This window comes from Meriones unguiculatus, chromosome 7 (assembly GCF_030254825.1).
Source record: "Meriones unguiculatus strain TT.TT164.6M chromosome 7, Bangor_MerUng_6.1, whole genome shotgun sequence".
Classification (NCBI taxonomy): Eukaryota; Metazoa; Chordata; class Mammalia; order Rodentia; family Muridae; genus Meriones; species Meriones unguiculatus.
The window spans coordinates 49,111,189-49,123,828 of record NC_083355.1 but is presented as its reverse complement, the minus strand read 5'-3'; the positions used below and the strand labels follow the sequence as shown (position 1 = coordinate 49,123,828).

Below are 12,640 nucleotides of genomic sequence, written 5' to 3'. Positions count from 1 at the left end.
GCTACCTAGAAAAATAAAGTTCAAGCTATCTTTGTTTTCTTGTTACTTGTCATATGAAAGAATCCCATAACCAATTTCATCTTCTAAATATTCTCTAGACTCAAACATTAAGGGCTAAGGCTCACAACTACCTTGATCACAATCTCAACTGAAAATTTATTCTTCATCTTCAGTGACTTTGTATAAAGAAAACATACTACATGAGTGGAGAACGCATCCTTTGTTAGAATTTATATATGGTTTTCAATTTACAGTTAATAAAATATTCAGTGAGGAAACAATCTTGTTTTATATTGATAGTGTTTTACACCACAGCTTTTTAAATAGAATTTTCCATCTCAGAATTTTTCAAGTTATATATCAATGGATTCAGCATGGGACTTACAACTGTATAAAACACGGCAATATATTTATCCATAGGAAAGTTGGATACAGGTCTAGCATATATAAAAATGCAGGGAACAAAAAAGCAGACAATGGTGATGATGTGTGAGCTACATGTAGACAAGGCTTTGCGCCTCCCTTCCTGACTGTGAGTCTTAAGAGAGTTTAGAATGATTCCATAGGAGACTAAGAGAAAGGTGAAAATTCCCACACAGATAAATCCACCATTGGCAATGACAGTGATGCCAAGGAAATAGGTGTCAGTGCATGCAAGTCCCAATAGTGGATTCATGTCACACATGAAGTGATCAAGGACCACAAAAGGGAAGTTTATACACAGTCAGAACTTGAATCATTGAATGTGCTATGCCACCAACCCCAGCTAACAGCAACAGGAGGATGTAAACCTGTTGGTTCATAATGGTCAAATAGTGCAGTGGCTTACAGATGGCCACATAGCGATCATAGGCCATGAATACCAGAAGGAAGACCTACACACCACCAAATAAGTGTTCTACAAAGAGCTGGACCATGCATGCTTTGAAGGAAATAGTTTTTTTTTTTTTTTATTATATAACAAGTCTATGATCAAATTTGGTAAGATAGTATTGCAATAAAAAGCATCCAGGAGTGACAAGCATGCAAGAAAAAAGTACATTGGAGCATCTAAGGAAGGGCTGGCAATCACCGTCACTGCAATAAGCAGGTTGTCCAGCATTGTCACAATGTAGATGAGTGAAAACAAGACAATACTTTTTGCTCAGCAGGATCTTGAATAAGGCCAACAAAAATAAATTCTGTGACATTGCTGCTCAATCCCATTAACCATTCTAGGTGTCTTGTTTCAGAGATGGCAGCTCAAAACAAGACCTGTCCTGAAGTATGTGTCTAGCCATGAAAAATCATCATCTCCTCAGCTTTTAGAATGGTGAACACACAGGTGATAGCAGTGTGAGTTTCTGTTCCAATAATCACAGGGGACCTCCTGTTGAAGATTTTATTCCTCCTTGGGAAATTTTAGTTGTGCCTGAAAGTACAAGGGCTTATTTTAACTCTCAGTGTATCTGTATATTATCATCATATACTTAAACTACTTATTTAAAATATGTGAGTTTTGGCAAACATATTACATATGTTACTAAGGGGTACCTGCTTTTAGAAACATGCTCTCTCTCTGATATCAACAGTCTCCATTTTGTGGCTGGAGAGATGGCTCAGTGGTTGAGAATACTATTTTCTCTTAGAAATGACCTGAGTTCAAATCCTGGTACCCACATAGTGGTTTGCAACCATTTTTATCTCCAATTCTAGTGGTCCAATAACTTCTCTTATATACAGGCAAGAATGTGGGGCACATATACCCACATTCAGACAAACACCCTTATAAAATAAAATAAATATTTTAAGTGAGTATATCAATTAATATAAGGTCATTGCTTGAAGCTGGTTTTTTTTTTGAATTTTATTTTTTTCTTATCAGTTACATTTTATTAACTCTGTATCCCAGCCGTGTCCCGATCCCTCATTCCCTCCCAGTCCCTCCCTCCCTTCCTCATCTCCACCGTGCCCCTTTCCAAGTCCACTGATGGGGGGGGACTCCTCCCCATTCATCTGATCCTGTTTTATCAAGTATCTTCAGGACTGGCTACAAAACCCTCCTCTGTGGCCTAACAGGACTGCTCCTCCCTTGGGGTGTGGGGAGGTCAAAGAGCCAGTCGTTGAGTTCCTGTTAGAAGCTGTTGTTTTATGAAGAACATATTTAAAGCATCATCTGGATATTGGTGAGCATCCAGATCATCACTGCTTTTGCATTTTAGACAACTGTAAGCTGTTCTTAAATTCTTGCAGCTATTACAAACTTTTCATTAAAGTTAAAAAGATAGTTTTAAACTGTCCTGTAACTACAAAACTATTTAGCACAGGAATGTTTTATTGAATTAACTGGTCTATTTCAGACTACTAGGTGTTTCTGGAGTTTTAATCCTACTCATTTTACCCATACCAAGACCTGTTCCTAACACACTATGTTCACTTGCAGCAAGATCATTTAACTCCTCTGCTACTACATGTTACTGTAACCAAAAGCAGCAACCAAAGCAACTTTACTATTAGAATAAGCAGGTAAATGGTGGGATCTGGAAAAGATCATTGTGAGTAAGCTATCCCAGAAACAGAAAGACACACATGGTATATACTCACTCATATAGACATATAATATAGGATAAACCTACTAAAATCTGTACATCTAAAGAAACTAATCAAGAGGGAGGACTCTTGTTAAAATGCTCAATACCTATCCAGAAAGGCAAAGAGGATGGACATCAGAAGAAGGTGAAAAGAGGGAACAAGTCAGGAGCCTGACACAGAGGACCTCTGAAAGGCTCTGTCCTGCAGACTATCATTGAATATTCTGTCATATAGATGAGGGAGTGAGATAGGACACATGAAACAACATCTGGGATTTATTTAGAAGCTGACCATGACCGTTTGTATCTATCATTCTCTTTACTGTCAACAGCTGATTCTGGAGATCTGCATTTGTACAATCTACAGACTGAAAACAGCATAACTGTTCAATGACATGAGTAAAAATATTCCATATTTACTATTTATGCTTTCACATGTCACCTTTTACAATATTAGTGCTTCTCTAAATATCAGCACTGTATTTCCATGAGATAAATTTACTGTTTCTCAATTTAACATTCTCATAATAGTGCAAAGAATAGTTATTAAACTGTATGCTATACTGTAAAAAGCTTTCAAAGATCTGATAGTATAAAATACTGGAGTGGTTACACTTTCAATAAAAATATAGTAATTTCTAGAAAAAATAATTTATAGCTTTAGGTCTTAGTAGTATGTTAGCATTTAGATGAATCTAGGTGACAGTAGATGTGGCAGTCTCTAATCATGGATTTCTTCTGTATCTGTCCTAACATCTTTACAGTCATCAATTTAAGATTCACAGTAAAATCACATAGGAAGCCTTTGGAACATAAATAAATATATTTGTTCCCTTGTGCTCTAATATACTTGGTAAATGTGACCAAGCTGTCTTGTATAAATATACCTTATAAAGTATATTTATTTGTTAATACATCATATAAAATGTAACCACATGAATCAGTGTTAAATAAATAAATTGAATTTGTATGGTTACCCATGTAACACATAAGTGTTGCCTAACAGTGTGGAAAACAAACACCAGTCAAGCCATGACATTAATCAAATCTAAGTTTGTTCTGAGTAATTTCTGTGTTATAGTCATAACTATTTTCCAGTTTATAGTCCTTTGTGGAGAGTATCTGATATTCAAAATATTAGTTGTATTTTATGTATTACAAAAATATTTCGCTTCCTTTCCTATTCTATTAGCTCAAGAACTCAAACAATGGATTTCCTGGCAGATTTCTCATTGGTGATGAAAGTAATTGCCTCTTTTAGTGATGATGACTGCAGTTGATAAAGTCATTAATATACTTACAAAAACTTATATAAGAGCCTTTAAATATTATATCAATACTTTTTGTACTTTTTGTAATTTGTATTAACTAATTGAACATTCTTACTTGCTCTGTAAACATTTTTGTAGAAAAATAAAGATGCTATGATTTGCACAATTGTGAATAAAGTTGACACAATCTGTGGAACTAAAAGTTTCCAAACCCAAAGTTGAAGGCACTAGTAAGCAAAATTAAAACAAACAAACAAACAAACAAAAAACTGAAATCTGTTATGTGAAATTTTCTCCTTGTATTTAACTATGGGGAGAACAAACTTCACATGAAAAGATTTTAAATATTTCCATGTGATTTTCTATTGTAGTTCTATGTAATGATGGACAGGCTGAGATTTACCCCATATATACAACAATTACACAGTTATTTCTGATCAGAGGAAGATGTCTTCAACCCCTCACTCACTAAAAGTGAATCTTTATAATACTTTTCTTCCCATCCTTACATCATACCCCCATATTTCCACAGTTTCCTCTCAAAGCAATTGAGATTATTCATGGATAAATAAGAATAAATAAGTGAACCTGTGGTCATGATAAATTATTTGTAAAACTATTGGATCAAATTCAAGTAAAGAAATCTCTCCTGGAAAGATTTCTTTCCTTGAATAATCTCTAGGGAGGAAAAAAACCTCTGCTGATTCAACAACAAAAGTAATTAACTACCAAGTGACATGAACTTTACTATGAGAAGAATTCCAAAGTGAGATGATTCATAAACTAGTGTTACAGACAATGTTATACAGTTGTTGCTATGAAATAGTTAGATAAGGCAAGTCATAGATAAGCCTGTATAAAAATGAAGGCATCCCTATGCCATTCCCCATCCTCACCTCAGTAGAATGCTACCTCACTTCACAGTGAAAGAGACTCTGTCCAAGAAGCTCTGAGGCTCTGAGGAAATTTTTTCTCATTTACATATTTTTTCTCATTTATTTATTTATTTTATTCATTTCACATCCTTATAGCTCTTTTCCTCCTCTCTTTCCAGCCCCATTCTATCTCCCTCTCCCCTTTCCCCCTTCCCCTTTTCCTCAATGCCCTTAGCCGTCAGATAAATGCAAATCAAAACAACTCTAAGATTCCATCTTATACCCATCAGAGCTGCTAAGATCAAAAACTCAACCGACAACACATGCTGGCAGGGGTGTGGATTAAAGAAGAACACTCCTCCATTGCTGGGACCAGTGCAAAGTTGTAAAACCTCTCTGAAAATCAATCTGGAGATTTCTCAGAAAATTGGGAATAGTTCTACCTCACAACCTGGCTACACTATCCCTGGGCATATACACAAGAGATGTCCCCACAAGGACATTTACTCAACTTTATTCATAACAGTTTTATTCATAATAGCTGGAAACTGGAAAAAAACTAGTAATGAATTTCTTTAACAACACTTACAGAAATAAGACACACTACAATACAGAATATTTTGAACTTATCAATGCTGAAAGTAAAACATGCAGTATAAGTTGATCAACAAGCATTTACTAAAAATTTATAAGCATTGATAACTCAAAGAGGCAGCTACTTTTAAAATATTTTCTTCTTTTCTTTAAATTTTTTATTAATTACACTTTATTCACTTTGTATCCCCCCTCCTCCCGTTCCAATCTCTCCCTTCCTCCACCCTCTACATGCATGCCCCTCCCTAAGTCCACTGATAGGGGAGGTCTTCTTTTCCTTCCTTCTGATCCTAGTCAATTAGGTCTCATCAGCATTGTCATCTTCTGTGGCCTGGTAATGCTGCTTCCCCCTCAGGGGGAGGTAATTAAAGAATAGGCCAATCAGTTCATGTCAGAGACAGTCCCTGTTCCTATTATAATGGAACCCACTTGGATACTGAACTGCCATGGGTTACATCTGTGCAAGGGTTATCTCTATGCATGGTCCTTGGTTGGAGTATCAGTCTCAGGAAAGACCCCTCTGCTAAGATTTTTTGGTTCTGTTGAAGTTCAAAAAAGAGTGGATTTGTGTTGTTCTCTTCTGGGTAAGGTGGTGGAGTAGAAGCCATGATTTTAAAGAGTGAAGATAAATGTAACAGAAACTTGGAACCATAGTAGCTCTACTACCCAGACAAACAGTCACCCAACTCCAGTATTCAAGAACTGACAAGTAAACAATCACTCATTTTTCTGAAGAAGAGTCTCCCTGTCTGAGTTCTATCTTTTTATTGACAGCAGACACAAATCACTACTCTAGAATCATAGGAAAAGATATACTTTCCCCTGTGAACTCCCTACGAAAAGTATCTTCAGTAATCATCAACCACTAAAGATCACCATTCCCAATTTGCCTGCAGCAACTTTTCATAAATGCACTGAGGATATACTGGAACACAGAAATAACACTTCCTAGAATCATCACTGCAACTTCTAGCCCGTGAGAGCATTCATTCCCAGATATACCATGACCTACTCAATCCTTGGACATCAGCAGTTACAAGTCTTGTGGTTAAAGACTCTCACCCAATTAAAGAACTCATCCCCTGAACCACAGCAGCATATTACAGCCCCATGAAATCAGCATCCCTAGAATCATGGCAGCAGACCCCAGCTCAGGGGAACATACATTTCATGTTGCCTTGCAGCTATCACAAGGAAACCCAGAACTCTTGTTTTACAATTCTTGTTTTATAAGTAGAGAGGAAGAGACAGTTTTACCTTATCTATAGTTGAGATTCTATACCAGAGCTTTTGTACAAAATTTTCTGTACTTGTATTTTTATATTATTATAATAATATTTTATTTTTATTTTGTTAATTACAGTTTATCCCCTATGTATCCCACTGTAGCTCTCTCCCTCTTCTGCTCCCAATCCTACCCTCACTTCCCCTTGTGCACCTCTCCAAATCCACTGATAGGGGAGGTCCTCCTCCACTTCCATCTGATCCTAGTCTATCAGGTCTCATCAGGAGTGGCTGCATTGTCTTCCTCTGTGGCCTGGTAAGGCTGCATCCCCCTGAGGGGGAGGTGATCAAAGGGCAGACCAATCAATTTATGTCAGAGACAGTCCCTGTTCCCATTACTAGGGAACTCACTTGGACACTGAGCTGCCATGGGTTACATCTGTGCAGGGATTCTAGGTTATCTCCATGTATGGTCTTTGGTTGGAGTATCAGTCTCAGAAAACACCCCTGTGTCCAGATATTTCGGTTCTGTTGCTCTCCTTGTGGATCTCCTGTCCCCTCCAGGTCTTTCTATCTCCCCCTTCTTTCATAAGATTCCCTGCACTCTGCCCAAAGTTTGGCTATGAGTCCCAGCATCTGCTTTGATAACCTGCAGGGTAGAGTCTTTCAGGGACCATCTGTGGTAAGCTCCTGTCCTGTTCCCTGTTTTACTCCTCTTCTGATGTCCATCCTCTTTACCTGTCTGATTGAAGATTGAGCATCTTACCCAGAGTCATACTTCTTGCTTAATTTCTTTAGGTATACAGATTTTAGTATGTTTATCCTATATTATATGTCTAATATCTACTTATGAGTGAGTATATACCCTGTGTGCCTTTCTGCTTCTGGGATACCTCACTCAGGATGATCCTTTCTAAGTTCCACCATTTGCCTGCAAATTTCATGACTTCCTTGTTTTTAATTGCTGAGTAGTGCTCCATTGTGTAAATGTACCACAACTTCTGTATACATTTCTCAGTTGAGGGATATTAGGGTTGCTTCCAGATTCTGGCTATTACAAATAAAGCTGCTTTGACCATGGTTGAGCAAATGTCCTTATATACTTGAGCATATTTTGGATATATGCCTAGGAGCAGTATAGTTGGATCTTGAGGTAGCACTATTCCTAACTGTCTGAGAAAGCACCAGACTGATTTCCAAAGTGGTTATGTACAATCACTTTGTTTACATTCCCACCAACAGTGAAGGAGGGTTCCCCTTTCTCCACATCCTCTCCAGCATGTGTTGTCACTTGAGTTTTTTGTCTTAGCCATTCTAATGGGTGTAAGATGAAATCTCAGGGTCTTTTTTATTTTTCATTTTAGAATTTCTAAAAGTATTAAAGGATCCAACATGGAAGTGACAGTGTATAAAAAAGTTACAGATTTATCAATAGCAAATTATAATACTGGATAATTACTACACTTGAAATGGTCATTGACTTTAGGGCTCCAAAAGGAAGATTATAAACAAAGAAAATTTGATCCAAAGAGTATATAAGCCCTCTAGCTTATGCCAATAACACAAAAGGATGCAAACACACCCAAAAGTTCATGATGATCATGTAGCTCAGTGGCTTACAGATGGTCCCATAGCAAGCATAGGCCATTACTACCAAGTACCAACAAATAAACATTTGGTGAGAATCTGGCCCATACAAGATATGAAGAAGATAGCTATAATGTCAGATATTAAGTTTATGATCAAATTTGGTAAGATGAGGGTGCCATAAAAGAACATCTAGAGGTAGCCGGCAGAAAGAAGTACACTGAATTACCTAAGGAGTGGATGCCAATCTTTGTCTCTGCAATGGCTACATGACTCACAATTACCAAAATGAAGATGGGTAAATCATTATATATAGTGCTTTTTTCCAAAAACGGATATTAAGAGAGGCCTGGGAGGAAAAATTCTTTAAAATTACTGCTCTTTCCCATTGTTCATTTTGTAAGGTTTGTTTCAGAGATGACATTCAGAAAAACAGGACCTGTTCTGAATTTGTGAACATGGTTGTTAGATTATCGATACATGGAGCACATCTTTGTCATGATGTTTTATGGTGGTGAAATGCAGTCAGCATTTAATAGATAGTTCTGAGTTCATCTCCCAACATTGTAGAAGTTCTACTAATCGTTCGATTTGAATTCAAATGTTTAACTTCCACATATGTTGGATGTTGATCTAATGCATGTTACTGGCCCTCAAGATCTGGTTACACCTATCCTTGTTTTGTAAACCTGCCTAAGACATACCTGATTACTTGATTAAACAGCCTATACCTGGGCAAGGAAGGATAGAGTAAGCATGGCTAAGTTTCCCCAGTTTTTGGTTCAGGAGAGAATCACAGGAAACAGACAGATGGGAAGAAAAGAGGAAGGAGGACACCACAATTTATTGTGGTGAAAAAAAGTCATGTGGGACTGGAGAAGAATACAAACAAATACCATGGGATTATGGATGGAAGGTAGTCAAGAAAAAAAGGATTAAGATGGATGGCATTGGATAGGGGCTGGGAGATGTACGGTAAGAATGCTGAGACAATGTAAGTAAAATATCTGTCTGGCCCAAGGTAAATAAAGTAATTATAAATCTAACAGATGTCTGTGTCTTATTTGTGATAGCAGGTTCAATAATAGAAATGTGATAATCTTAGGGCTAATAATAATAAACATTATATAGCCCAAACTCATTTATTTTTATTTTTGCTTACTACAACAAAAAAAGGAAACTATCTCCAGTCTCAGAAAGCCTTTACATAACAGTCACACATGCATGTAAGTTTATTTAAGATATGTTACCCTTAGCACTATATCAAATAACACTGTACAATTTTTAGAACATTTGAGAAGTGAACATTTTTGAGAAATGTACTTTATGATGAAAAAACTCTATTAATATTGAGTCATTAATTGCAGACGGTTGTATCATGGAAAATATCATTAAAATATCTGCATCTCTAAAAGCATCAGTTCATTGTTGATATTGCACTACATGAAACTCTCAAAGGCTTACAGACTTCATGGACCTGTCATTCCATTTTAAGAGACTTCATTTTTAATTTTTAATTACTATTTATTACAACTTATTCGCTTATTCACAACTTATTCACATTTGCATCCCGACTGTAGCCCCCTCTCTCATCTCCTACCTGTCCCACTCTCCCTCCGTTTTTCCCCCATGTCCCTTCCCTAGTCCACTGATAGAGGAGGCCTTCCTCCCCTATCAAGCCTATCAAGCCTCATCAGGACTGTCTGGATCCTCTTTCTCTGTGGTCTAGTTATGCCATCTCACCAGGGAGAGGTGACAAAGAGCCAGCCACTGAGCTCATGTCAGAGACAGCCCCTGCTCCCCTTACTTGGACGCCCACAAGGAGACTGAACTGGCCATGGGATACATCTGAGCAGGGGGTCTAGGTCCTCTCCATGCATGGTTTTTGGTTGATTCATCAGTCTCTGCAGGGGCCTCTAAGACCAGATAATTATGGCTCTGTTGGTTTCTTTGTGGAACTCCTGTACCCTCCAGGTCTTTCTATTTTCCCCTTCTTCCATAAGATTCCCTTCACTCTACCCAAAGTTTAGCTATGAGTCTCAGCATCTGCTTCAATATTCTGATGAGTAGAGTCTTTCAGAGGCCCCCTGTGGAAGTCTCCTGAAAAGACTACCTTTTAAACTTCATTAAATATGCATTTAGAAATTGTCTTGAAGATTTACTTTATCTGACTCTGCCTACCAAGTGTTGCAAAAGCAGTAATTCTGATAATTTCATCTATGCTTATACACAATTCATAAAACAATTATATTCACTATACTGTGTACAAATATGAATTAATTGAGCTATCTACCATGAATGTTACCAGCTACTTCAGCAATAGTTAATTAACTACTTTCAGTCCTGGAATTACTTGGCTGCCGAAACTGGAGAAAATAGAGTCTAAGAAACACAGAATTATAGATCTTCATATAATTAATAAATCATCCTGAGTAGAGAGTGCCCAGATAGAAATTCTGGGCCCAGGTCTCACAAAGTGCCATAATAAATGGTAAAATGTACACTCAGTGAAAGAAGGCATAGATTGTATATCTCAGTACACACATTGAAAAATAAAAGATAAAAGAAGATATTGTCCAAATAACCAGTTTAGTGCAACACTGCCTCATTCTATTCAGATAGGTTTTTCTTTTTTCACTTATAAAGAATTCCACAAAAAATTCCAACCTTGTGATTATTACTTTAAACTGTAAATATGTTGTGATTAATACTATAACCAAACCTGGCACAGAGGTGCATGCTTGTAATCCCAGCACTCAGGGAGGCAGAGGCAGGTGGACCACCATGAGTTTGAGGCCAGCCTGGTCTATAAAGTGAGTCCAGGACAGAGAAGCCCTATCTCAAAACAAACAAACAAACAAACAAAAAATGCTAGACCCAAATAATGCTTCAAATTTTTCATCAGTTAACAAAAAAATGAATCAGGGCTTTTGGACAGAGAAGAGAACTGTGGAGAATAATGTGGACTCCACAGCTTATAGTTTGTGTTAAAACTTCAGGTTCATTCACTCTTAGGACAATGACAATGAAAAGCAGAATAAACCTCCTAATAGCTTTATTTCATAATATCTAACAGGAAGGCATGCTTAGAATGTAGTTCTCTGATATTTTGTTGTAGCTGCTGCTGTTGTTGTGTTGTTATTACACATAAAGTATCTAAAACACTGCTCACCATGGAGAAAAATGAATATATATGACAGTTCTTGTTGACACATTTTTATTATTTCACTATGACAAAAAGAGAGTAAACCATTACCATCATATACATAGTAATAACGATTGCCATAATCAGAAGATAAAGAAAAATAAATTTTGTGATTAATGAACACTATTAGAGATGTAAGATTAAATTTTATGTCATTAGAATTTACTATTTTATCATTTGATGTATATTTATCAATGATAGAAGCAAACAAGAGGATTCTGTTTGTATAGATTTAGTAGTAGTAGGGGATGTAAGACGAGAATCTGAACTTTATTTAGAAGTGGTTTGAGAAGCTCCTGCTAGAGTTATCATTTCCATATGGCCAACATCTGATTCAGTAAGTCTGCACTGTAGACCTTCTGAGTGATATAAATGTGAAAGTCACATCTAGTTCCCAAAATGTATAGTTCTGTAACTGTCATTAATTTTCAGTCATGTATTTCAGTTCAGCCAATAGACAGTTGCTAATTTCATCTTCACTCATGACGGCAAAATATAGCTGTAGAGCAGATGGCCCGTTTCGCACTTTAGAATTTCAGTTCCTGATTTGACACCTATAAACAGGAGAAGACAGATGTTCTCAACATTAATATTTAAGAAAGTATTTCTATAAAGATAATGATCTATACTTTACTTTCAAAATAGACTACATTATTTTAAACATTTTGTGAATCTAGCTGATAGTATAAGAAGCAATATTTGCTGATCACAGGTTTCCCTCTATATGTGCTGAGATTTTTAAATTTTTTGGGGGGGATATCATTAATTATCTTTATTTTTAAAGGCAGTTATTTTGGTAGATTTCATGTAGAAATCACACTTACATTTTGAAAACCATATGCTGTGAAAAGAATATTATAATTCCTTTTTCTGAGTTATATTCCCATGGTATTAGTCTTCTGAGGCTGGAATATGGAAGCATCAAATACTGGCTTAAACAACGAAAAGTTATTCTCTCAATGTTTCAAAAAATAGAAGTAGAAACCACAACATAGGAAGGTTATGGTACTTCAGATGGCACTAAGTAAAAGTCCTCCCTTGAATTATGGATTCTGAAAAGCCCCTGAAATTCTTGACTTGTGAATGTATCTCTACGTCTCTCCATTCCATGGCTCCATCTTTACTGCTTGTCCTTTCTGCTTCTGTGTGCCCTCCCTTTTGCCTTTAAGGGCTGTTCTAACACAGAAAGACTGTTAATTAAAGACTTTTTTGTTTTTTTCTTTACAAGAAAGATCATGTTTAGTTCCTGGGTGGTGTGAATTTAAAAACTCACTGTTAATATATTATACCTAGTACACAGAAACAGAAATATTT

General features: G+C 36.6%; 1 pseudogene; it reads right to left on the bottom strand.

The window, feature by feature from the left end:
* Window positions 1-319: 319 nt before the first annotated feature.
* Window positions 320-1,206, bottom strand: LOC110540586 (olfactory receptor 4A8-like; annotated as a pseudogene).
* Window positions 1,207-12,640: the final 11,434 nt, after the last annotated feature.